Source organism: Thamnophis elegans, chromosome 4 (assembly GCF_009769535.1).
Source record: "Thamnophis elegans isolate rThaEle1 chromosome 4, rThaEle1.pri, whole genome shotgun sequence".
NCBI classification, from domain to species: Eukaryota; Metazoa; Chordata; class Lepidosauria; order Squamata; family Colubridae; genus Thamnophis; species Thamnophis elegans.
Genome location: NC_045544.1, coordinates 93,072,649 through 93,097,611, shown reverse-complemented (window position 1 = coordinate 93,097,611; position 24,963 = coordinate 93,072,649). Strand labels below are relative to the sequence as shown.

Here is a 24,963-nt window from a genome sequence, read left to right as displayed (position 1 = left end):
CTGAAGGCTTCAACAAAGGTCTGTTTCAGATTCTCTCGCTCCTTTTCGCGGAATCCTCTGACTCTTATTGCGAATGCCTTCTTATTAAAGTTTATCATCACGAGCTGTTCTTGAGTGTCTCTAATTTTTTGTTGTAATATTTGAATATTAGTAGTCAAATTAAAATTAGCCTCCTCCAAGCTTTCCAATTTATTCTCTATTTCAGCAGAATAATCTGACAGGGCAGACACGGCTGCAAACGTATTCGCCTTCATTTGGTCAATTTTAGACTTTAAATCATCATATAGCTCCAATACAAATTCCTTAATTTCTTGTTTAAAATCATTAAGCATTTGAAAGAAAAATTCCTGTGTTAAAAATTCTCCAGTAGAGGGCGTAGGAGACAAGGGCTGCGATTCCAGTATAGATTCTTTAGATTCTTTAGGCACATTTGTAGAGAGACGCTTCGATTTTGACCTGGGTGCCATTATAAATAAACAAATAAACAGCGCTTTCGCTCCCCTCTGTTTCCAAAAAAAAAAAAATTATTTTGTTAAGGAGCGGTCTGCAGGAAAGTAAAACCGGCTAAGTACATCCCCTATCAGTCACCAACGGGGAGAAATCGCCATTTTGAAGTCCGTTTAAACAAAGAAGCCTCTAAGACAAATGGTGCTGGTGTTTAAGATAGTAATAAAAGCATAAATCTCACAGGGGTGGGACCCGCCCGTATTAATCCTAGCTTCAAACAACTTTGCTTTGTCCTGGGGGGGGGGGCTCGCCTGTCTGGGGCTGCAAAAAAGGCAGCTGAGAAGAACTGGCTGGAGATAAAAGCTCCGCTCACGCTGGATCTAATCTCTGTCCACAGCCAAAAAAAAAGAGAAAGGCTGTGAATTACGAATAGACCCTAGCACACAGAGCTACTCCCTGCCCCTTTCTTAGCCAAAAAGGGGTGATATCTATGATCTTATTTAGATATACAGACCAGATCTCTGAGAGGAGCTCGGTTGAGCCCTCCTCGGCAACAGGCTCCGCCCCCCCGGTCCCCCTAGTCTTTTTTCTTATGCTTGTACTTTCCCAGGAATTAATAACTATTTTGCATATCCTATTTTCTTTCTAAGGACATGTTACATTTCTATACCATCACTATATTGCCCACAGTTGCTATGATGCACTGTTTCATTCCAGATCTGAAACTCCAAATATCCCTAGTTATTCCATTTTTTTTTTTGCATCAGTACCAGGGGGGCATATAATAAATCACAATATTCCAATCAATCAAGCCCAGTGTTATGCAGTCTTCTGATGTATTGGGCATTTCCTGATATATTTAAGTAAAAAGTAGTAGGAGAGGGCTGTATAAGCAGGGCAATTTATTACAGATTGCAGGAGGATGGGATGCCCACACACAATTATACAAGGCAGCAAGTTTTCTTCTCTTTCCTCCTGTTTGGGGTCTCTCCATCTCAAGCTATGTGTCTGTAAAAAGTTTCTTGGGTGAGCTATGAACTAAACAAAGTGGTAATAGATAGTTGAAAGAAGCCAGAGAAAAACATATGTTGCATATATCCTGCCTTTCCCTCTAAATGATAATCAAGAATCTAATTATTTCTTGCCCTTTCTCCTGACTGAGAACACTTTTGTTCAATCTGAATCAAGTATCAATTTGCCTTCCTTTATCAAGTCCATAACTGATATCAGGAATTGTTTTAAGATTTGAACACCTTCCTTGGATGTCAGCTTTTGATCATTGATAATCAAAAATATTGTCTAGATCTCCTATTTCCTACTGGGTCTTCTTGGAAAACATGACAGAGTCAACTATGACACTTTATACCCAAACAAAAAGTGCAACAACTATTTTTAAAGGCCTCCAGTCCCCATGGAGTACATCTAAACCTTTCCACTCCTAGTTAACTTTAACAAAACTCTTCAGTATGCCAGTTAAGAACATAATCATAAAGAATCACACACACCCTTTCCCATGGGGATAAGGAAAGTTAAAAAAAAAAAAGGTAACAGAGATGGAACACTTAGGAAAGCTACACTTTCTTATCCCTTGTCACTGGTTTGAGGATAGAGAGACCATTTTTGGGGTTACTGGAACAACTTGTGGTGCTTGCACAACCACCTCCCATCTCAGTGACTAATTGAAGAGTGCTCTGTGAGCAGAACCACAGCAATTATCCCAGCTGCCAATTTTTCATAATTTGAGCTATATGCCTTGATGGACCACTTGCCTTGATGGACCACTTGCCCAACATCTCCAGCCACAGGGAACTGACCCATCACAGGGACTGGTTGTTCTTCAGCATTCAGTACAGACTTTCTTACATAGTATTAGCAAGGGAAGTCCAAGGCTGGGGAGTTTCCTCTTTCCCCCTCCTGTACCAGTCCAAGTCAAACTAATACAACCTTATGCAGGCAAGGAACTTAGGAGTTTATTTTTGAAAGATTGTTGTCATGCTCTGGTACCATGAGAAGATGTTTTACTGGTAGCCAATATTTAAGTATACAGTGGAGGCACACGCTGGAGTTAGATCCAAGTTACCCTTAAGTCTGTTCAAATTCTAGAGAGGTTGATGCTACCCAGCAGTGATGAAACGAGCTAAACACACCACGCGGCCGTCATACTTTGACTGCAGTTTCACAGCAAATTCTGTGCTTTTGACCGCCACCCGACATGTAAAAATTAATTCTTCGGCTACTAAAACGGTACTTGTTCTGCTGTGAAATTAAAGCACGGGAATCTTACGAGGAGAAAAAGCACATAACGTCTGAAAACGAGCCGCCTGGAAGGCTTTCAGTTCCACTCTATCTGACCACATTTAGCGAGAAGTGGGCTTCCTTTTACTGCAATTTAGCGGACGGAAAGGAAAAAAAAAACCACCCCGAGAAAGGCGATTGGCTATAATTAATACAACTTTTCTTTCGCTGCGTTTGAGAAGGGCTTGAGGAGGGAGGGACAAACCGGGAAACGCAGCGCCAATTACAATCCGGTTGGGGGCGCTCCCAACAGCGGTCCCAGCTACGTATTTCACTCCCTTCCTCCTTCCACATGTTTTGCAGTCATGGCGTTGTGAAAAGAAATGGGGGAAAAAGCGTGCAGCACAATACAGCACCCTTCTTAGGCTCACGTGTTACTCCTTGGGAACGAAAGGGGGAAAAAACTAAAAACACCCGAGTCAGCCTTTCTATGGTTTGATTTGAAAGACGTTTACTAGCGAGTAAAGCTACGGGGTAATCTGTGGGACTTACTTTCAGGTGCCTGGAGATCCTCCAGCCCAGCTTGTGGTGCATTGTGGGGAGAAAAGGTCCCTTTTATTTTCTTTTTTGCTGCAGTCAAATATAAATTCATCCGAGACTGCGCCCTGTGCAGCACGGACGGGGTTTACTTTCGAGTAACGTGCACAGGGCAACATCGGGCTCTACTCAAATCCACCCCCACCCTTCCCGGCATGTGCTTTAAACCTTTACATGAAAGCAACCCCAAACCGGTCACATTCAAGAAAGCTTATCAGGGCCCCTCTAAAATCTAGCTACGAGCTGCCAAAGGAGGAAGCGGTGCGACATCCACGCAGTTCTTTTTGACTCTTGCCTGCCCGGAATTAGCCCAATATCATTCTCGGCGTAGCAAGCCGAGCCGAGGCCGCTTACGGGTTGGAGAGCTCGAGTAAATGGGATTCATTTCGTGGGGTGGATCTACAGCTTTTAGGAAAGAGCGAGATACGGGGTAACCGAACCGCACCCCTAATGCCTTAGAATTATCAATGCGATTAACTGGTAAGGGAAGCTATCTAGCCCTGTGTCCTGTAATAGCTATAATAGGAAACGGCACCTTACACAGGCTACAGTACTCCACCGAGGGGTTCCAAGGTATTATTACTAGAGCTATTACTACAGCAGCAATTGCTGCTGCTGCTACCTTACTTCCGGGTTTGCAAACTCAGGACCAGACCCAGACCCATCTCGGCGGAGGGATTCAATTTTCTCTTCTAGCCTCCTCCCCCTTTTTTGCTTCTGCGCTCCCCCCTCTTTTTTTTGCACGAAAATAATTTGACAGCGTTTTGCTGACACTGGAATTTTGTACCCGGGATGGGGGGGAGGGGGCAGAGTTCCATTCTACGAAGCACGCATGGAATTTATTGAAAAGGTAAGTCTAACTCCCTTGAGTCTCTCCCTCCCCCCACGCGTGATCTTGCAATTAGTTATTCCACCCTCCCCAATGCAATCGCCAAGGGGAGGGTACATCGCGCGCTGCTCGTGGAGGGAAGAAGCGAAGGAGGGGGAGGAGGTTGAGTATATTTCCTGGCGGAGCGATATTTGTTTACAGGATGGGCTGTAATGTAAGCAAAGTAGGACCGCAGTAAATAGCACTGTAGTAAATTAAAATTGCAATTGCCTTATCGGTGCAAAACAAATTAAGGGGGAAAAATTGCGCCCTACAGTGATCTTGGACCTGCATGCACTTGTTGCAGAGTTGCACCAGGTAGGCAAACGCTTAAGAACTTCCATTCTTTCATTAACCTACAAGCTCAACTTTTTTTTTAAGTTTGCAGTTTAGTCACTTTCGGTGTGTACGGTTAAGTAGGCGAGGCCCTCCCTGCCTCCTCCTCCTCCTCCTCCTTGCTGCAAGATATCCCAGTAGGAAAAGAGCAGAGCACCAAGGTTGGCAGTTTTTTTTTTAAAAAAAAAGATGTCCCTATTGCTTAGAATTTCCTTGGGCGGTGAGTTGCTTAAAACTGAAATCGTGTGCAGGCGAATGTCTCGAAGGACGGCAATTAAAACTGAAACGACCGTGTGTCATATTTTACATATAGTGCGTGTCTGTGTGTGTGTGCAAGCTCTTAAGTTTGTGTGCGGGCTGACAAGGTACCCATCTGCGTGGATCTGACACTTGATAAGGCGCTGCTGTACCTGCTTGCAATCGGTGGGAAATTGGAAAGCTAGAGATTTGCATCTTGGCCACTCCCTAACTCCCGTACACCCATGCTTGTTTTCCCTATGGCGTCTGCTGCTTCGCAGTCGACCAAGCAAAGAGACACTTAAAGTAAGATGGATGCACTTTTTTTTTTTAATCCGGAGACATGAGTCAGATTTAGTCCTTGAAAATTGAGAAGATAATATGGTTGAGGTTTTTTGTTTTTAAATAAAAGAGGAATACGAAATGTCAGCCCTGAGGCTACAATATGCCTTCTTTCGAGAGACTGGGAAGTTTGATTCAAGATCCTTCTTCTGTGCGTGACATCAATAGAATCAAAGAGTGTGTGTAGTTCTGAGTATTGTAATGCAATGATTCCCAACATACTATCAAGGGTTATGTTTTTATGCAACTTTTGGTTGATACTTGCTGAAAAGTATTGTGGTGTGAAGTCACAAAATTCTTAAAAATGGTTCCACTGGTTTTTGTTTTTTTGGTGGGGGTTTCTTTTCTTTTTTTGTTATACAAAGAGTTCTAAACATGTGGCAGCTGGCCTTCCTACAAATGTATTAGCATTTTTTGTTTTCCTGCACAAAAGCTTCCCTCCCCCGCTTATGGAAAACATTTCCTTTTTCCTTTAGAAACATTTTATTTTCATCCATTGGTCAGTTTAATAAACTCATGGTAGATAATAAGAGCTGAATCTAGACTTTGCTTTTACCATACCTAAACTATTACAGTAAAGCAGAGTCACTATTAATTTGCCGTACTGATTTGAATAATTATAGCTAAGTTATAGCCTAGTTGATATAAAAACAATATGCTGTAATAATACCAATATGCTAAAGCAATCCATGGTGATTGAAGGAATTGATATCCTTTCTACTTAAACAGCAAGCCATTGCTTTATTCCCAAGACTTGCTATTTTGGAGCATATCTCCAGAGTTGCTGGCAACTTAAGATTCACAGTTAAAAATTTCTGAGGTTGAAAAACATTATAGTTTAATAGAAAGAAGGACTAGCGGAGACATGATAGCAGTGTTCCAATATCTCAGGGGTTGCCACAAAGAAGAGGGAGTCAAACTATTCTCCAAAACACCTGAGGGCAGTACAAGAAGCAATGGGTGGAAACTAATCAAGGAAAGAAGCAACTTAGAACTGAGGAGAACTTTCCTGACAGTTAGAACATTTAATCAGTGGAACAGCTTGCCTCCAGAAGTTGTGAATGCCCCAACACTGGAAGTCTTTAAGAAGATGTTGGATAGCCATTTGTCTGAAATGGTATAGGGTTTCCTACCTAGGCAGGGGGTTGGACTAGAAGACCTCCAAGGTCTCTTCCAACTCTGCTATTATATTATTGTATTGTATTATTATTGGTCTGGGCCATACGTATTTAGACCAGCTGTGGAGATGACAACAAATATTGTCTTCTAGTTATGCGCTTCCTAGAGGCCCCTGTTAGCCATGCAGGGGTGTCAAACTCACATCACTTAGACCGGATGCACTGGCCAAGCTCACCCTTGGTTTAGTGAAGAGCAGAAAAGTCATGATACAACATATAACAATGCGTTTGACACCCATGCACTACAGGTAGTCCTTGACCTACAATCATTTGTTTAGTGACAGTTCAAAATTACAACTGCACTGAAAAAAGTGGCTTATGACAGTTTTTTGCATTTAGGACCATTGTAGCAACCATGATCAAAATTCAGATTCTTGGCAACTGGTTCATATTTATGACGGTTTCAGTGTCTTGGGGTCATGAGATCACATTTTGCAACCTTCTGACAAGAAAGTCAATGGGGAAGCCAGATTCAATTAACAGCAGTTATACTCACTTAACAACTGAAGTGATTCACTTAACAACCTGGTAGGAAAAGTCATAAAATAGGAAGCAACTCATTTAACTGTCTCGCTTAGCAAAATAAATTTCATGCTCAATTATGGTTGTAGGTCAAGGACTACCTGTATGTGAACAAGGAAGCTGGAGTAGATACACCTTTTTTCTTTTTTTAAATCTAAATCAGTTTTTCTCAGCCTGGTAACCTCCAAATGTATTCACCTGCAGTTTACACTGTCCCTAGCCAGAGTTGGGGAAAGTTAGTAATTTCAACCATGAGGACTTAAGGGAAAGTAGCCTGAAGTTGTACATAAATGCATTTTATATATTTAGCCTCAAGATTGATCTATATAGTATGGCTCAGTTTCGATGCTCTTCTCAGCTACTTCTGTGTATGTCCATGCACATATGTACAGTGGTATGCATACACGCTAACAGCACACAGTGGCTATTTTAACATGTGCTATAATGTTAAAAGACATAATGATAATATAAGCATCGTGATAATAATAATGGATTGGTAGTGTAGACATTGTGCTGAACCATAATTTTATTTGATTCATGAGTTAATAAAACCCAGCCAGAATGGATTGTCACAGAAAATTTTCCTCACATTGACAGATGCTCTCCACTGCAATATCTCACATCTGAAGACAAAGGCTACATGAATAGATTTTAAATGACCTTTTTGTGGTAACTGTACCATTTGCTTTTAAATGAATACTAATTTAAAAGTAATTAACATGTATTAAATTGCATTTTGCTTGCTTGATTACTGAAGCCTTTTGAATTTCCTGACAATAGAATCCTATGTGCCTGTTCACGTGGGAGCTCAGATCAATGGTGCTTCCTTTCCAGGTAAGCATCAGTGTGGGATTGCTGCAGTCTTATATCTGTGAATTAAAATGGGACTGATTTGGAAATAGACCTGCACAGAAGTCGCCCTTAAATATTGCAGTCCTGTTTGAATCTAATATCTATATGGGGCTCATTTGTAATTCATTAACTCAGGCTTCAGAATTTTGGTCTGACTGTTTCTAATTGGCGATAACTCACTTTTTAGGAACACGGTCAGTTAGCATTAGTAAGTTTTTAATGTGCTTTACAAATATATCCATGGCTTTCTCCCTTTCTTTCTCAGAAAATGACTTTTTCAGTTCCTTGTTATTTTCAGGTTCAAGTATTACACGAAGATGTGGCTTTTTTATTTCCCTCTTTGACTAAAGCTTTGAAAAATTTATAGAATATAAATATAATATATATTTATAAAATATAAATATAAATGTGTGTGTATATATATGCAAATGTATGTAAATATTTGTGCGTAGATGTATATATGTGTCTGTGTTTTTAATATATTATCATTGATTATTTTGCTTTATGAACTTGGGTTTATGATAAGAAAAGCTTATATATAATATTGTTACCAGGCCTTTAAAAGGAATTTGTCATGAGCCAGAGTTTCACTTTGAAATCAGACAAGAGTAAAGTGTTTGATTTTATGAAATTCTGTGCTTTTGGCAGAATCGCAAACATACTTTTATCTTCTAGTGTATCTCTGCATTTTAATGCATTTTGACAAAGTGGATTTGGGGGCTGATTTCAGTGTGTGCAAATTTTTCAGCTAATAAGATTTTTAAAAAGCATTGGTTACCAGATACTGTACCCACATAACATTAGAAGCCATTATATGCTTAAGGCTGACTTATTCAGTAAATTACAATTGAGTTTGCACAGCATGCTTAGTCATAAAGCCATGGTTTACAAACTAACTGCATGGTTAATGCCACCGCTAAATAAACTGCATTATTTTTGACGTGATGCTTGTACTAGATCTTTAATAAAGGTGTACTGTAGAAAAACTGGAGTAGGTCTGGAAGAGAGGAGTGGAAATGTATCCTATAATAGATGGTAGACAAAAATAGCCTAAAATGAATAAGGTAACACATTTCAACTTGAGATAGTTTTCTCATAGAAATCTCACAGATTTTGTTCTTTGCCTTCTGAAAAGCAGGATTTAATATAATACTTTAAAGAGACATGTCCTGTGGGTCTCCCTCGTTGAAAGATTTCAAAGAGAGATTGAATAGTTATATAGAATTTTGGAGATGCAATAGCTTTGATTACTATGTATCAATGAGAATGAGGGACTGGATAGATTGTAAGGCCGCCTTCTCAGAAAAGTTACAGCCATGAAAATTGTTTGTTAGCAACCTAAAATGCATATCACATGGAAGATGGTGAAGTGCTATTTTGTATTGTCCAAAGTGGAAGGGAATGCACATCAAGTTAAATTGCAGGAAGTTGAGTTTCTATTGAATATTAATGGCCTAATGGTAGGAACAGTTTAACAGTACCACCAGTTATCTAGAGCAGTGATCTTCAAACCTTTTGATAGTGCACCCTATCAGGAAGCTGGGGAAAGGGGGCATGTATCCCAAAATTGTATGTATGTATGTATGTATGTATGTATGTATGTATGTATTCATTCACACATACATACTACATACATACATACATTTCGTATATGTGTGAGCTCTCATGATTATACACATTGTGAACCATACTCCAAAATAGAAATGAAAAAATAATGAGACAAAGGTAAAATAAACAGTATTCTAATATTGTCTTTCCTGCACCCGTGTGAATTCTTTTGTGCATCCCTAGGGTGCATACTCCTCCCTTTGGGGACTACCAATATAGGAGAGAATTGTGGTCCCTAAAATAGGTCCAAGTAGCAGCTAGACAAACCATCTGTCGGAGAGATGTTTTAAAATGAAGCTCAGCAATTTGGACTCAATGACTTAGTTATTCCAACTGATTTTTTTTGCCATTGTGCCTCATACTTCATTTATTTTACAGTATTGAATTGTACAGATGATTTCAAGCAAACCGTTGCTTTTACTCAGCTTCAGTGTGAAGACTGAGACCTGTTCCAGTAACATTAAAAACATAGTTTTTTTTAAATTGTGAAGGTATGTTGTGATGGTAGTCTTGTTGGCTTCTTGATAAATTTCACTCTCGATGATTCAATTCAGTGGGTTCAGTGTCATGATGATCAGATGTACCATAGGCACATTGAGTCTGAATTTACATGAGTATTATTGGAGTGTGCATAGGCAAAAGTATTTATGAAATTATAAAATTAGATTTTATATATAAAAATGCAACTGCATTTGATGTAGCTTCAGTTTTAGCCTAAAGGACTTTAATTAATAGAGTTGATACTTGTTTATTGTAGGAAGATATTCTCACTGTTCATTAGCATGTTCTTTCTAAATGCATGAAGATTTGAAATAGCTCAATTGATCATTTTGAAGCCGAAATCAATGGGAAGGATCTCTTAAGAAGAAAAGAATGACTGAATTTTACAGACTGTGGCAGTATTGTCAGCTCTTAACTCTTTGCCAGAATTGGAAGATACAGAACGTGAACAAAGCCTGCCAGTTCACCTTTCACTGTTAGCCTTTATGCATGCCTTCAGCCTGATCTGGATGTAGGGTAATGTTCTAGCATTACAGCAGCACCTGTCTGATTCATAGGTACTCCTTTTTAAACTTCTTAACAGACCATTTCAGAGTAAATCATTGCTTTTACTCAGCTTCAGTGTCAAGAATGTTCCGGTAGTATTAAAACAGTGGTTGCTTCCTCCCGGTCTGGTCCGGTATGGCCTTATTGGTAGTAGTCTGGAGCAGCTGACGGCATACTGGTATGGTGGCTCGTTTGGCCCGCCCACCTGCGTTCTATACCTGTTTTTAAAGCAACCGGCCAATTGCGCATGCATGCACAGTGTGTTTGTTCCCTGCGCAAGCCCCAACAAGCAGCTGGATGTTGCAGGGGTGGTAGATTGTACATGTGTGCGCAGTACACTTGCATGAACAGGATGCATGGCTTCATGAGCAGCATACCAGTAGCAACGGTAAGAGCAACCCACCGCTGTATTAAAACCGTAATTTAGCATTGTATTTGAACCTTACAATGGTATATGCATGCTAGGAATGCACAAAACTCAAAACAATTTGGAAATGGAATGTTCTCGAGAACGTCAGAATATCCCCCGCCCCCCCCGCCAAATCTTTTTCTGGATTCTGCCTTTCTGCATAAACTATTCTGGAAAAATATTTCTAGTTTGCAATATTTATGTGAATAAATCATTGAACTGCGCTCAGAATGCCATGGGCCAAGAGAAGGTTGATGTAGTCTGGAATGGAAACAGAATGTTCCAGAGTTCTTCAGAACATCCATTTCTGAATTGATGAGTTATTCACTTTGCTTATGTATGAATGTTAGGATAAGCTGTCTGTAAAGTCATTAAGGTTATAGTCTTGTAGACAGTTTTCATTAATCTTGGTGAGATTTATTTAAGTTTTAAGTTAGCACCTAAGAACTTGTCTTTCCTGTTCAGCTTAAAATATATATGTCCTTCCTGTTACTAAAATGGGAATTTTAGGAAGTCTATATGGTTAGATAAAGTAATACTAAGAATACTCTCTTCCTAACTCTTGTTTTGAAGGGCTTTTAAAAACTTCATTTAAAATACATTTTTGTTTGGCAAGTTGGTTCACAAGAGTAATCAAGTAGTTTAATGCTTGTTCACTCACTTGCTTACATTCACCCCCCCCACCCCCACAATATATAAATATATAAATGCAATGTTACCTTATTTTATCACAGTGAGTTACAGTAGATATGTTGGCAGAAATTTATTGCATTTTAAGTTTTGTGTAGCAGTCTGAAATTTTGTTTCTGGTACACAGTCTTTTACCCTAGCATAGTCTGAAAATACTTGTTTTGGTTTTGAATCAGAAGCACTGCATAGATTTATTCTGTATTATACGTCTACAGTTTGAAAGAAACATTTTATTTTGTTGAGTTGCATGACAGTTTACCCTAATGATGCTGTTGTGTTTTGCCATAGCATTGAGTTCCAAAAGGTTTGAAGCTGAAATAAAAATCAGTTGTACTTTGCATCAGTGACACCTAAGCTGTTAATTTACTGAGGCTCAAACTGCAACCAAGCTGATTAATTATTAGTTGAAATGCATAGCAAACCACTCTCAAAGCGATGGGAACTATAGTTAGAAGTATCCTGGAAGATGAAAGTTAACCTTTACTTTCTGGAGAAACTCTTCCTTATCTTACCTTCCTCTTATTTCAGCCCCACACTTAATCCACATATCCATTACTTTATTTACAAATATATGCTTGAACATGATTCTCTACCTCTAACAAACCTAAGACAGCAGATTATGTAGAATTTGTTAAATTTGTTAAACTGTCAATCTTAACTGGGAACCTTTTGATTCCGATCCAGTGAATAATCAAGCTGACTTAAATCCTACTGCAATTAGTGGCATAGATCATTCTCTGATAGAACAGAGCCATAGAATTCAAAACATTTATTACATTTATATGCTGCCCATCTTGCTATCTAAAGCAACTCTGGCACCCCTGGAAATGATAGCAGTGCCAGTTCCAAGATGGCTACTTGGAGACATTTTGCCATACCATCCATGCCTTGCTATCTGTGGCCAGGCAGAAAAGCATTTCTCCTTGAGAGGAATAATACAACCATAATGAATTAAACATTAAAGAGCTTGAACCAGTCTCATGATACCCAAAGCACCTAACATTAAATGTTGAGGGTAACTGTTTTAAACTGCTTAGTAATAGGGCCAGCTGCGTCCTCTGTTATTATCCTCTGTTATTATCTTAATATCTTACAAACAAAGCAGTTCGCTTCTTTTACTCCCCCCACAACTATTGTTTAAAAATAAATATCAGTGCTGAACTCTAAGGAGTTGAAGTCCATTTTCTCAAAGCAATTAGATCGGAGCTGGATGGAGTAGGGCAGAATAGTGATAGGATCAATATTGAAAGAGAGTTGGTTCAAACAATTTAGTTATCTAAATAGGGAAACTGGCAGAAGAGCAGATATTATTGATGCCATTTAGAGCCTGCTTTTCTATCCAGAGTTGGGGAAGCAACAGAAAAATGTATAGAAGATAGAAGCAAAACTTGGATACAGTGTTTAAGGGTGAATTTGCAACGTTGGAAACAAGGCCATGTGATAGATTAGACTGGTACATGTGAGAATGTAGCTCATGTCCAATATTGATCCATTCTGCAACTTTGTGAGTTCATTGAGAAGGTCCCTAGTACAGAGGATCATGTAGCTCGCATGTTAAATTTGGCTAATCTTGACCAAAGGATTACATGACAAAGCCTGTAGATTTAAGTCAAGGGATAATTATTAAGGATGCTTGAGATGAAAAGAGGTCACTTTTTCGTGTGTGCGCTTTGAAATGCCTTGCCATTCGAAATTTTCTGTGACTATGAATTCTTAGTGCCATCTTGTTTCTTTGGACCTCTTGCAATCCATTTCCATTTTTTTAAACTTGGAATTGTATTCAAATAATATTATTTGTTATTAACTTTCATTTTTACTATCCCAGAAAGAAAAGACAGATGCATTCTACACTATGTTCTATTTAGATTTTGTCACCTCTGAAGTGTTGACTTGCCATGTTTCAGTTGAAAACTGAAGTTGCAAGAGGAATACAGAAATGGCAGCTGGTTTGCTGTTATTTTTTTTTACTGGTGGTAACTTCAAAAAGAGTTGTTTTGCATCATAGTCAGCTGCATATGCAAAAAGTCTTATTAGTAAGGTTAGAAGAAGTTCCATCAAGAACAAAGTAATTGGAATTAGGATTTACTTGTAAAACTTCTAAGCTCTTACCAACCAAATCATTTCTCAGTGCAATTTAAGAAATCGAGATAACAGAGTTTAAAAATAATTAAAAACACACACAGGTAACTTGCATTTTAAATTTGAATGGCACGTTGAAATTAAATGTTTCGGGATTTGAAAGTTGCTTATGTAAATTCAAATTATGATTGTTTAGCCTTGGCATTGGCATATTTGTGGGCTGATGACAAATGAAATGTTTTCATTTTTTTTCAGTCTGCTAATTATGTTCCTTAAACGACTTAATTGTTTTTATTCCAGCTCATTAAAATATTACAAATATTCCATGTGGTCTAATATTACATTTGTTTACTCAGAAATAACATGCTATTAAATTAAAAAATATCTACTCTTAAGTAGGGCTCTATAAATCACAACCCTGAATATTGTGAGATGTGGAGCTCTTTATCTCAAATTTCATACATCTTAGTTTAGTTATGACCCCAGATCTGATCATTGTGGCGTGTCATCTTCAATGGAAATGAAGTTGTCTTAGAATCCAAAGAATTAATTGGTAATAAATAAAGATTAAAAGGTTAAATTACGTTTTTAGTTTAGCCAGTTTCAGTGGCGTTTAAGAAATAGCTGTGCTTTTTGTAAAGTCTGGTGATAAGTTCTCTTCAGATGTAAAGTCTTGTATATGTGAAGAATGGATGGGATCATGAACTTAGTTGCAAATTCTCTAGTCCTCTAATATATCTGGCTGAGAGTACAGTTATGATAGGATGGTGTGTGTTTTTAAATTTTTGGTTTTTTTGTCAAATAGAGATACGATGTCATTTCGTCAACATAGGGAGATAGGAGTGGAAGAAGAAACTGTTATACATGAAATAAAATTCTTGAAGAGGATTATGCAGTAGTGAGTAGCATGGGCACCCTGAGATATTTATGCCAGAATGGGGATTTCCAACTGGATGTCCTAGTTTTAGTTCGATACCTTGAACCAGGTTTCTACTTTGTTATCAGCTTAGTTACATAGCCCTACAAAACGAGGTTAAAATACTCATAATGGTATGGCTATTAACTGAGTTTTAATGTTCCTTAGATGTACTCAGCAAGGGTGACAATTCATAGGAAACTTGGTCATTAAATAACCACACTTCAAACTACATAAATCAAAGACTGTGTACATGAGTGTTGCTGAGTCTGCATGTTTTTGTGAAAGTGCTTTTTTTGGTGATGAAATGTAACAGCTGAACTAATAGAATTTTCCTTTGCAAAAGTAGGTTGTAGTAGGTTGGATAGTTAACGCTCAAATTGTCCTATTTTCCTTAGTTGCCATAAAACAATTACAATCCACATTTTATGTTGGACATAATACAACGATCTGTATTTTGTTGAAGAACCACAATTTGCTGAATTCGTATGACAAAACTTTGAAGCAAGATGGGTGGCAAATAAATCTAATAAACAAATAAACATTCCATATCTAGCCACATTAGAGATTTTTCACTACCCACCCATAGACAACTTGCTTGAAAATTGACTGGCAACCTTTAATTGGAAGAAAGCAGGGGTAAAATGCTACTGGTTTGGACCGGTTCACCCAAACTGGTAGTAAAAATCAGCGCACAGCTGATTGTTGCACAGCTGACAATCAGAACTACCGGTTCGCCCGAACTGGTAGCATTTTTTTATGTTCTAAAGATCAGCTGTATGACAACAGCTGATTGTCGCACAGCTGATTGTTGGAGCTACCATTGTTGGAGCATTTTTTTTACTACCGGTTCAGGCAAACCGGTAGCATGTGCACGCAAAGCGAACCAGTAGCAAACTTCACAGCATTTCACCCCAGGAAGAAGGTCTTAATTTTTCTATATATAGTTAACCTAACTAGTATAGAATCATTACTTTATGATTTCAATATTTTATTTTTTCTGCATTATTACTTTTATTTGCCTTCTGAATCCAATACAAAGTAAGCTACTATATATGCCCTTCATGACAACTTGAGATTCTGAGGGTTATTGCTATATATTTCCTCCTTCAGGAAAGTTTCAGGTGTTCTTTAATTGTAGGTAAATAGTGAAAAAATATTTTTTTTCCTCCCAGACTTGTGAAATTTAGCCTTAGTAAGCAGAGTGATGATAGTTTTATTGTGAAGTTTGCGTTCTGATTAAGGTTACAGTACAAGTTTGATTTGTGTTGTCTGTACATGTTCCCTGTATCATATACATTTAATTCTTACACTCTGGTAATTAATAAAGACCCTTGGAAATGTATCAAGATTTTGCTTTGACTTAAAAAAAGATCATGACATTATCTAGTGATACTTCACACATTTTCTAATGCCAATTCATTGTCTTGCTTATGTTTCTTAACTTATTTTTCTTAAGATTTTCTTTCTGAATATTATTGATAAAATTACTCTTACATTTTTTTTAAAAAAATGTCCTATTTTTACATATTTACAAAAAGTGCATTTTTCTGAGAACTCTGGTTACTGTAGAAAATTTGAGTTACAATTTTTTGTGACAAAATTCCTAATATTTTAAAATAGCTACAACTCAGATTTAGGGTTTGTTTCCTCCTCTCCCCCCCCCCCCCAATTTCTGCAAGTTATCAGACAGTGCTGAAGCACTATGGAGCAGTATATAAGTCTTATTCCTATTGCTATAAATAAATAAAATGTTGGAATTGGTGTATAACATAACTATTTCAAATTTATCATTTTGGTATTTGTGACACTTAAGTCTATGAGTGTCCTTATGTTGGAAGAAATGTCCATCTGGGTTCAGTTCCAAGTGGGGAAAAGACAGTGGAAACATGGAGACTCCTTGAAAAGATGGTTTTTAATGGTGGACAGGACCACATGATTTGAGGTCCTGGTGGAAAAAATGGGAAGAGATGCTGAGAGTGTCCTGGTTTTATGCCCTCTCTGGGCTTTTGAATTTGAGTTTGTATTCTGATTGGTTGTCAGACTCCCATGGGGCCATGCAAGGGCAACTCTGTAGGCTGTCCTGGCTTGGTTGAGCCTTGCTGGATGATGTAATCTTCCCAGGTGCCATGTGGTGAGATAGGCAGAGGGCTTTGGGAAATTCCTACTATTGCTCTGCCTGAAGGAGATAGATCTTTGTTATATAGCATAGACAGGTTCAGGCCTTAATGGCCTATTGACAAAGTGGGGGAGGCTGAATTTCTGTCTCCCTTTTAGGGGAAATATCTGCCCTTTTAATATTTCCTAAAATATCACATTTTTCCAGGAGAGGAGTGGGTGCTGACTTCCTACACTTACAAACTATATTTAAATGGGATTGCATAAATCTGCAACATGTTGTTTCTAACTTTGAATTCTTGGAGTTGTGTTTTGGATGTGGTTCTTTTGCAGAATTTTTTTTCTGCTTTGCAGGGAATACCTTCTGACTAAGTCTCTCTCTCTCCCCCCTCCCTCTCTCCCTCTCTCTTTCCCCCTCCCTCCTTCTTGCAAATCATGAATTAATCATTAATTAGCTAGGTGGTTTCCATTATCAAAACCAAAATGAAATAATTTTTATGTTTTCCACGAACATGCTTTTCTTCAGTTTCCATACATCTTGCAGTACTAAATTTATAGAGATGAGATTGTAAAGAAGGCTACTATGTGGCCGAAGGTTAAATGTTTGCAGAATTATCTGCATATTCCAGATCTATTATTATATAAGAAAATAATTAGAATTGTGATTTCTTTATCTAGAGAAGAAATAACATTCACTTTGTAATTAAGTGTGCAAGTACATTGTAATTTGCCAAGAACAATTGTCAGCAGTAAGCCTTATGCCTTATTTAACCATAGCTTTTGTTGCATATCAAATTAAATTTCTATATACTTTCAGGGATCCTTCCAGTTCTAATCCTTTAAGACACGAGAAATGAAAAACCAGACAAAGAACATACACAATTTATTTTAGGCATTGTAAAATGCAAATCAGTGTGTGCATGATTTAATAGTTGAAAATTCACTTGCATGGAATATGTTTATTATATGACTAAAATTAGTTTAAAACTAAAGCTCCAAGACTCTCATGCTTAATTGTTCTTGAGCAAGAATATGTAAATAATCAAGAACTATCTCTCCCTCCCTCCCTCTCTCCCCCCCCTCTCTCTCATCATAACTTGAGGACTACCTGTATATCTTTGATGTGCCATGGAGGATATATTTAATGAATAATTACCAAAATGAATGTATTATTTTATGGGAGGGTGAATAAGCAGGCCTCATCAGTGGCTACTTCAGCCATCTGATATTGCTTTTTTATGCTTTGAGATCTGTGATATTTATAATGCAAAAAAACCCTGCAATGTGGGTTCCTGGTAAATTTTGGCAGGAAAGTAAAAAAAAAGTGTTACATTTATGATAGATTTAATCTAATTTTAAAAGTTAAAAAAAAAGCTCTGAGATGGGAGAAAAATTAGTTGAAAAATTACCATTTCCAATAAGAGCATTATAATCATCATTCCCCAAATAATCCGTTCCTTTCTCTTGTTTTTACTATTCATATTTCAAAAGGAATTGTCATGTTTATGTGCCCTTTTCAATCTGTACTGTGCACAGGCATAAGCGTGCCTCAAAGAATGCATATGTGAAATGTTGCACAGCCTTTTAGTACAATACAGGGGAATGCCAAACAGAAAATACGCATCATATTTTTCTGATTAGCTAGGATAAAATTTCAGTTATAGTTTCTTCTACATTGTTGAAATAAAAATGCACAAGTTTGGAGTTAAGCACATTATTTTGTCTGAATGAATTATGGAATGCTTTTTATCTGAGTTGTTGGCACATCACTCTGAATGTTGTAAATTGCTCATCATTTACTGTAAATCTTTACGATGCTTGGCAGACATATGGCTCAATCAAACTATATGGTTATGCATTCTGGGAAGCAAATTATTGTAACCTTTTCTTCAGTGACTCAAAATTGGAAGTATGTTGAGACCGTACAGACTTCTGAAGATGAGAAAATATGAAAACATGCAGCTGTCTTGTGATGTGGCTATTTATTGTAACTTATGATGATCCTGTGAAATTATTATTGGGTTTGGTTCCACTTTATTAAAAGTTGAAGAGAGAGAAGAGAATATATGGCTATTCTGTTTCCAATATGTCCTATAAATGGGAAGATAGAGCCAAGATGTTGACAGGTGAACAGCTCTGAATTTAGGCTTATAAGTCTCTCTTTTCCTTTTTATTTGGTTTTGAAAGTATTAACAGCTGCCCGATTTATGTTTGATTTTTTAAATATATTAAATATCTGTCCTAAATGTGTTTATTTTGAAAACAGCATACAACATTTTACAAATTAAATGTTTACTCTCTCTCTCTCTTAAACAACTTGATTTAATATAGACCTTACCAATGAGACAGAGATGGAAAATAATTCTGCCCTTTTTGAAGGAAAAATTACACAGGTGCTATACTGGTGGAAACTTTTGTTGATGAACCTTTGTTGAAGAATACAGACAATTGGCTTTATACGTAGCTCTATGGTGTATGTGCAAGAAATCGGCTGGCAAGATGTTGGCATGGCATAATGGTGTTAGAATGCCGGTACTAACGATACCCCTGACTAATAATAGAAGAGATTATTGAACATCTCATTACTGACTATGTTTGAATGATGAGGTTTGGGGGGTTTTCTTTAAAGAAAGAAAATAAGATGCAACTGTAAAAGGAAGGCGTATAAGTGTGTTTATTAGACTTAGTTTGTAATAGAAATCTTGTTATTTCTGATAACCCTTAATTGACTTTGATTAGAATAAAATGATGAGGCTGTTTATAGAGATTGGAGTGTGAGATGAAGATACAGTTTCTGTACTTTAAGAGATGGTGATAAGTTGTTAAAGTTATCTGAACTTGCTGAGAAAAAGGGGGAAGCTGTTTCTTTTTCATTTTTTATTTTTCCATATTTTTATCTTTTGCAGTTTGTATTTTATCTAAATAATTTTCTCATTAATAAAATTAGTTTAAAAATGTATGTCAGTGAAACAATAGTGGGAGAAAAGCATGTCTGAAATTAAGAACTGTTAAAAAAAAGGCATATAGTGTATGCCTCCTTTCCGTGTATCATAGAGAAAGAAGAGATTATAAAATAACCAGTAATAAAATTTGGTTTTAGTAGATTAAATTGAGTGGTAGGAGCTAAAGAATAGACAAAATAAAGTTCTTCATTAGTGAATTGTGATGACTGTCATCCTAGTTCAATTTAAAGGGATTTGAATAAGTCAGGGTTGCATAGCACATTGATGGATGGTTGGATTGATTGATTGATTGATTCATCCATCCATCCATCCATCCATTCATTCAGTCATTCATTCATTATGGGCCATCAAGTTTTTTAAACTGCTAGCAAACAGAGAAATAGTTTGTCTCCATGATGGTCTTCCAGTAGAGCACTCATTGCCACTGTAACGTGAGTCCATCTACCTTGCTGTTGGTTGTCTCTTCTACTGTTTCCATCTACCTTGCCTAGCATTACAACTTTCTCCAGACAGCCAGGCATAAAAGTGAACAAAGTGAGAAGTTTGATTTGGTTTGTTCAATGATCTATTTTTCTGTCCACGGTATTTTCAGAAGTCTTCCCCAACACCAAATTTCAAGTGTCAATACTCTTTGATGACTATAAATTGTCTCCAATGTTGAATGCATATTCATCACTGAGGGATTATTATTATCCTTATTTATTTGTGGGTTTCTATGTAGTATATCCAGGGGTGGGATTCTACCGGTTTGGACTGATTTGGGTGAACCTGTAGCTCCGAAGATCAGCTGGGAGCGAACCAATTCACTCCCATGAGGAAGTGGGTCCACCCCCCCACCCCTGCACTTTACCTTTATCTTCTTAGCTGAGTCGCATGGTAGAATGGATTGCCATGCCTCAGCTGTTTTCCTTCCCAAGCAGCAATCTGAAGGTAAGTATATCTAAACCAGTGGTAGTCAACCTGGTCCCTACTGCCCACTTGTGGGCGTTCCAGCTTTCATGGTGAGTAGTAGGGTTTTTGTCCGATACTGAAGCACTTTCCTTTTTTTAATTTAATTGACTTCCCTACTTTATAAATCACCATTACTGTGGAACCGGTGGGCTGTTAGAAATTTTTACTACTAACAGAGATACAAAAGTGGGCGGTAGGTATAAAAAGGTTGACTACCCCTGATCTAAACTCTGCACACAAACGCAGCGACCCAGTTGTTAAACTGGTAAGATCCCACCCCTGAGTACATCTAGTTGCCCACTGAATGAAGCAGAGTGCTGGATTAGACAGGTCTTTGATCTGATCATAGAAGGTTTTTCCTCATGTTACTGAGAAGGAGGATAATTAAATTGGAAGATATAATATACAATATACAGATTATATATTGTTTTCTTGGATCTTGATACTTATGTGACTGCTTGGGAAAAAAGACAAGTCTGTGATAAATGACAAAGAGGATTTTGTTGTTGCTGTTCTGGACAGAATTTTAAAGCATAACAACATGATTTGAGAAAGAGTGTTAATTTTGGTAAACTTTGTTGTTTATTATAATTTAAGTGATCTACATAAATAACAAGGCTGCATAAATAGATAATGTATGGCTTTTTTCCCATTAGTGATAGAGGTGTAATATTTAGGAATAATGTTAGAAAAAATCAGTGAAGCTAGAATTTTCCAGGACGCTGCTCTGGAGTGTCCAAGCAAGGGTTAAATACAGCCAATCCGCCCAGAACTGAATTGAAACTTTAAGCCATGCCTCTGGTGCTGACTATCTTCTGTTTTTTTCAATTCAGCTAGCCCAATGGACACGCTTTTGAGTTTCTCTTCAATTCTACAGATTGCTTGGACTCTCCTAGAGTTAAAAGTAGGGAAAAAATTTCCTTAATTGTGTCCATTACGAGCAGGCTTGGTGAGAGAAAATTCCTTTCCTTTTAATTCCCATTAGTGGTAGAGGTGTAGTATTTAGGAATAATGTTAGAAAAAATCAGTGAAGCTAGAAATATAAACAAATGACATAAACTTAGCGTTAAAACTAGGTATGTCACATGTATGTCTGATTATGCACAAAATCCTTTCATATTATTACAGGGGTGTCAAATTGGTGGTCCACGGGCTGAATGCATTATGCACATTCACAGGCCCACCCCAGTTCCATGAAGGGGAAAAATTCACAACACGTCATGTGACGGCAACGTGACACCACGAGTTTGACGCTCGTGTACTATTACTTCTTTCACCAACTTTTTTCTAGGTCAGTAGCTAACATCAGATACAATTAACAGTCAAGGAACGGATTTATGCTGCTATTTCTTGTGCTATTATAGTATCAACTTGATTTGAAGTATTAACTCAATCGGAAGAGTATGAATAAGGTGGAGCTCATGTAGTAATGCTATTTTGGGAAATATATTTTCAACTATTTTTACATCATCAACTTCTCTTTTAAGCGTGGAGGAACTGACATCCTCCTCTCTGAATTGGGTGAGCCATTTTGTCTTCCACCTCACCAGAGCATAAAATGGATTGAAAGTATATAGATACAATTACATACTTAGTCTTTATTTCATTTTTAAAAAAACATTATAAACCTCAACGATACAATAATGAGAATGGGAAGACATGTAGGAATGGGTAATGCATAAAGATATTAAAACTAGGAAAATGAATGGTAATAAGAGTGAGTGTGTTTTCAACCTTGCCTACAATTATCTTAATTGTATCAAGAACTTAAAATTATCTTTTACTATCAGTTCTGAAATGTTGTTTTGGTTTACATCATCTTTGTCTCTTTTGGAACAATGCAGACACCAGAAAGGCTCACAGTTACTCACCAGCCTGGCAATTTAGTTTCTCTATGACTGGATGAGAACCAGAGACCTCAGTTTATTTAACCAGGTCTGGTTTCAGTGACATTTGGCATCTTTACGAAACGTTATTTTATGTACATGTAAACCAGGTGTGTGTATAGAGAATGTATAGAGAACAAGGATTCGTGGCAAGTAACATTTACAAAGTACATTGAACTGCATTTAGTTACTATGCTTTTTTTTTTTTAAAGACTTCGGGAGTGATGCAGCTCATTCCTTAGTGTTTTACTTGGCAGAACAGGAGCTTTTTTAAATTTAATATGAGTTTGTTTTTTTTTAAAAATTAAAAGTCAGTTTTGGGTAAGAAACTCAATAAATACCAAAGAAAGGAGTCCTGGGGGTGTGTGCGTGCATAAGGTGCCATGTTTCCTGTTCAAGTTGCTTAGCATCACATTTAAAGCAGTGTTTAAATCAATTGTGATGCCAGCCGTGAATTTCCTAGTTAGCTTTAGACAAACTCGACTGTATAATTGTATGCACACATTAACTCTCTGGTGATGTAGTGGTTAAGGTGCTAGAAAAGAAATGGGAAGATGCAAGTCCTATTCCACTCTCAGCTATGGAATCTCACTTTAAGCCAACCATTCTCTCCTGGACTAATCTACCTCCCAGGGTTATTGGTGTGTTTTTGTGTGTGTGTGTGTGTGTGTAATAGGAGCATTGTGTACGCTTATTGATAAAAAACCAATATGTAAATGAAATGAAATACAATAAAATAGAAATGGATCTAAATTAGCAATTTAACCTATATTTTAAAATGTTTACAATGAAACCAAACTTCTGTAGATAACAGATTTAAAATATAAGATATTAATCAACCAATGACAATCGTATGTTCTATTGCAGGGGTCCCCAACCTTGGCAACGCTGGCTCAGGAACTCTGGCAGTTGAAGTCCACAAGTCTTAAAGTTGCCAAGGATGGTGAGCCCCTTCAGAAGCTTGGCCTTCTGAAAAGTTAGAGTCCACTAACAGTGCAACCCTTTCTCTGTTCACACACTATATATAAGAAAACTTTTTTGTAAATAAGAGTGAGGAAGAGTTCATAACATTTCCTGTTTAGTGGCCCACGAAGGGACCATATTACAGATAGTCCTCGACTTACAACAACAGTTCACTGAGTGGCCCTTCAAAGTTACAACGGCACTGAAAAAACTGACATGACCATTTTCCAATACTTATGATGGTTGCAGCATCCCCATGTCACGTGATTTACATTCGGATGCTTGACAACTGACTCACATTTATGATGGTTGCAGTGTCCCGGGACCACGTGATTCCATTTTGAGACCTTCTGACAAACAAAGTCAATGGGGAAACCAGATTCACTTAACAACTGAGTTACTAATTTAACAATTACACTGATTCACTTAACAACTGTGGCAAGAAAAGTCACAAAACAAATGTCTCACCAACATAAATTTGGGGCTCAATTGTGGTCCTAAGTTGAGGACTGCCTATACTTTGTGAAAGATCTGGAGAAAAAACGAGTTCTGTTTTAGCTTTTCTCCAATGTTGTACAAACCATATTAACAAAAATGCTTTTATTTGCCCTTTGGCTTCTAGAATTGAGCCTTTCTGAAACAGAAGTGAAATTGAAATGTATCCCTCTATCCCAGCCACAATAATGAGAAAAAGAAGGAAGAAAATGGATGGGATCTGGCAATTACATAGCTGTATTTTTGAAGTTGGAAGACCTCAGTGGTTAATATATAAAAATTACACTGTGAAAGCAATCACCGTCATCTAAAGATAGTAGATAGTCTTTGGTTGGAAGATCATACAGTATTTCTGTAGATCAGATTATATGTAGCTTACTGAGTTCTGCTTCTTCACGTGCATCCTCTAATATTGGAGGGAAGAACTGATTTTTGATTAATTGATTATATGCCATAAGTGATGTCGACTCCTAGCAACCATAGATCAGTGGCTTTCAACCAGTCCTCTCAGTTCACACATCTCAGTTCACATCTCAGTTCACAGAGCCAAGGTGGCGCAGTGGTTAAATGCAGCACTGCAGGCTACTGCTAGATCAGCAGTTCAGCGGTTCAAATCTCACCGGCTCAGGGTTGACTCAGCCTTCCATCCTTCCGAGGTGGGTAAAATGAGGACCCAGATTGTTGGGGGCAATATGCTGACTCTCTGTAAACCGCTTAGAGAGGCCTGAAAGGCCTATGAAGCGGTATATAAGTCTACTGCTATTGCTATTGCTATCTCACAGGCAGGATGTCCAGGTTATAAAACCAGAAGTCCCGTAAGTGTCATAGGTTGCTGGGACGTGGGAGAAGAAATGGAGGCATTTCTTGGTGATGTCACTGAGGCAGGGTTTTGACTATGTAGCATTTCCTGAGATTTACTTTGGCTCACTGCTACAGTGCACCTGCAGACCTTTTGCAGCACATAAATATGATGTAAGTCAATAGTTGAAAACCGCTGCAATGCCTGTAGATGGATGCCTCCAGAATGTCCAGATGCCTCTTGAAAAAGCACCTTTGGGACAACCATGACCTGATTGACTGGAAATCCCTATATTGACACTTGTATATGGATGTCCCAAAGATGCTTTTTTCAAGAAGTTGAAGAAGCTTCTTGGATGAGAAGCGAAACATATTCAAAGAAAAAACAAAGACCAGTTGCCTCTTGAAAAAAAGCACCTTTGGGAC

At 37.7% G+C, this 24,963-nt stretch overlaps 1 protein-coding gene across 3 annotated transcripts in view; it reads left to right on the top strand.

The window, feature by feature from the left end:
• The first annotated feature begins 4,304 nt into the window (after window positions 1-4,304).
• TRERF1 (transcriptional regulating factor 1) overlaps window positions 4,305-24,963 on the top strand; it is a 92,265-nt gene continuing 71,606 nt past the window's right edge. For all 3 annotated transcript variants that reach the window (XM_032216285.1, XM_032216284.1, XM_032216283.1), the window contains exon 1: window positions 4,305-4,465. The gene's annotated coding sequence lies outside the window, so the exon portion shown is untranslated. The remainder of the gene's footprint in view (window positions 4,466-24,963) is intronic.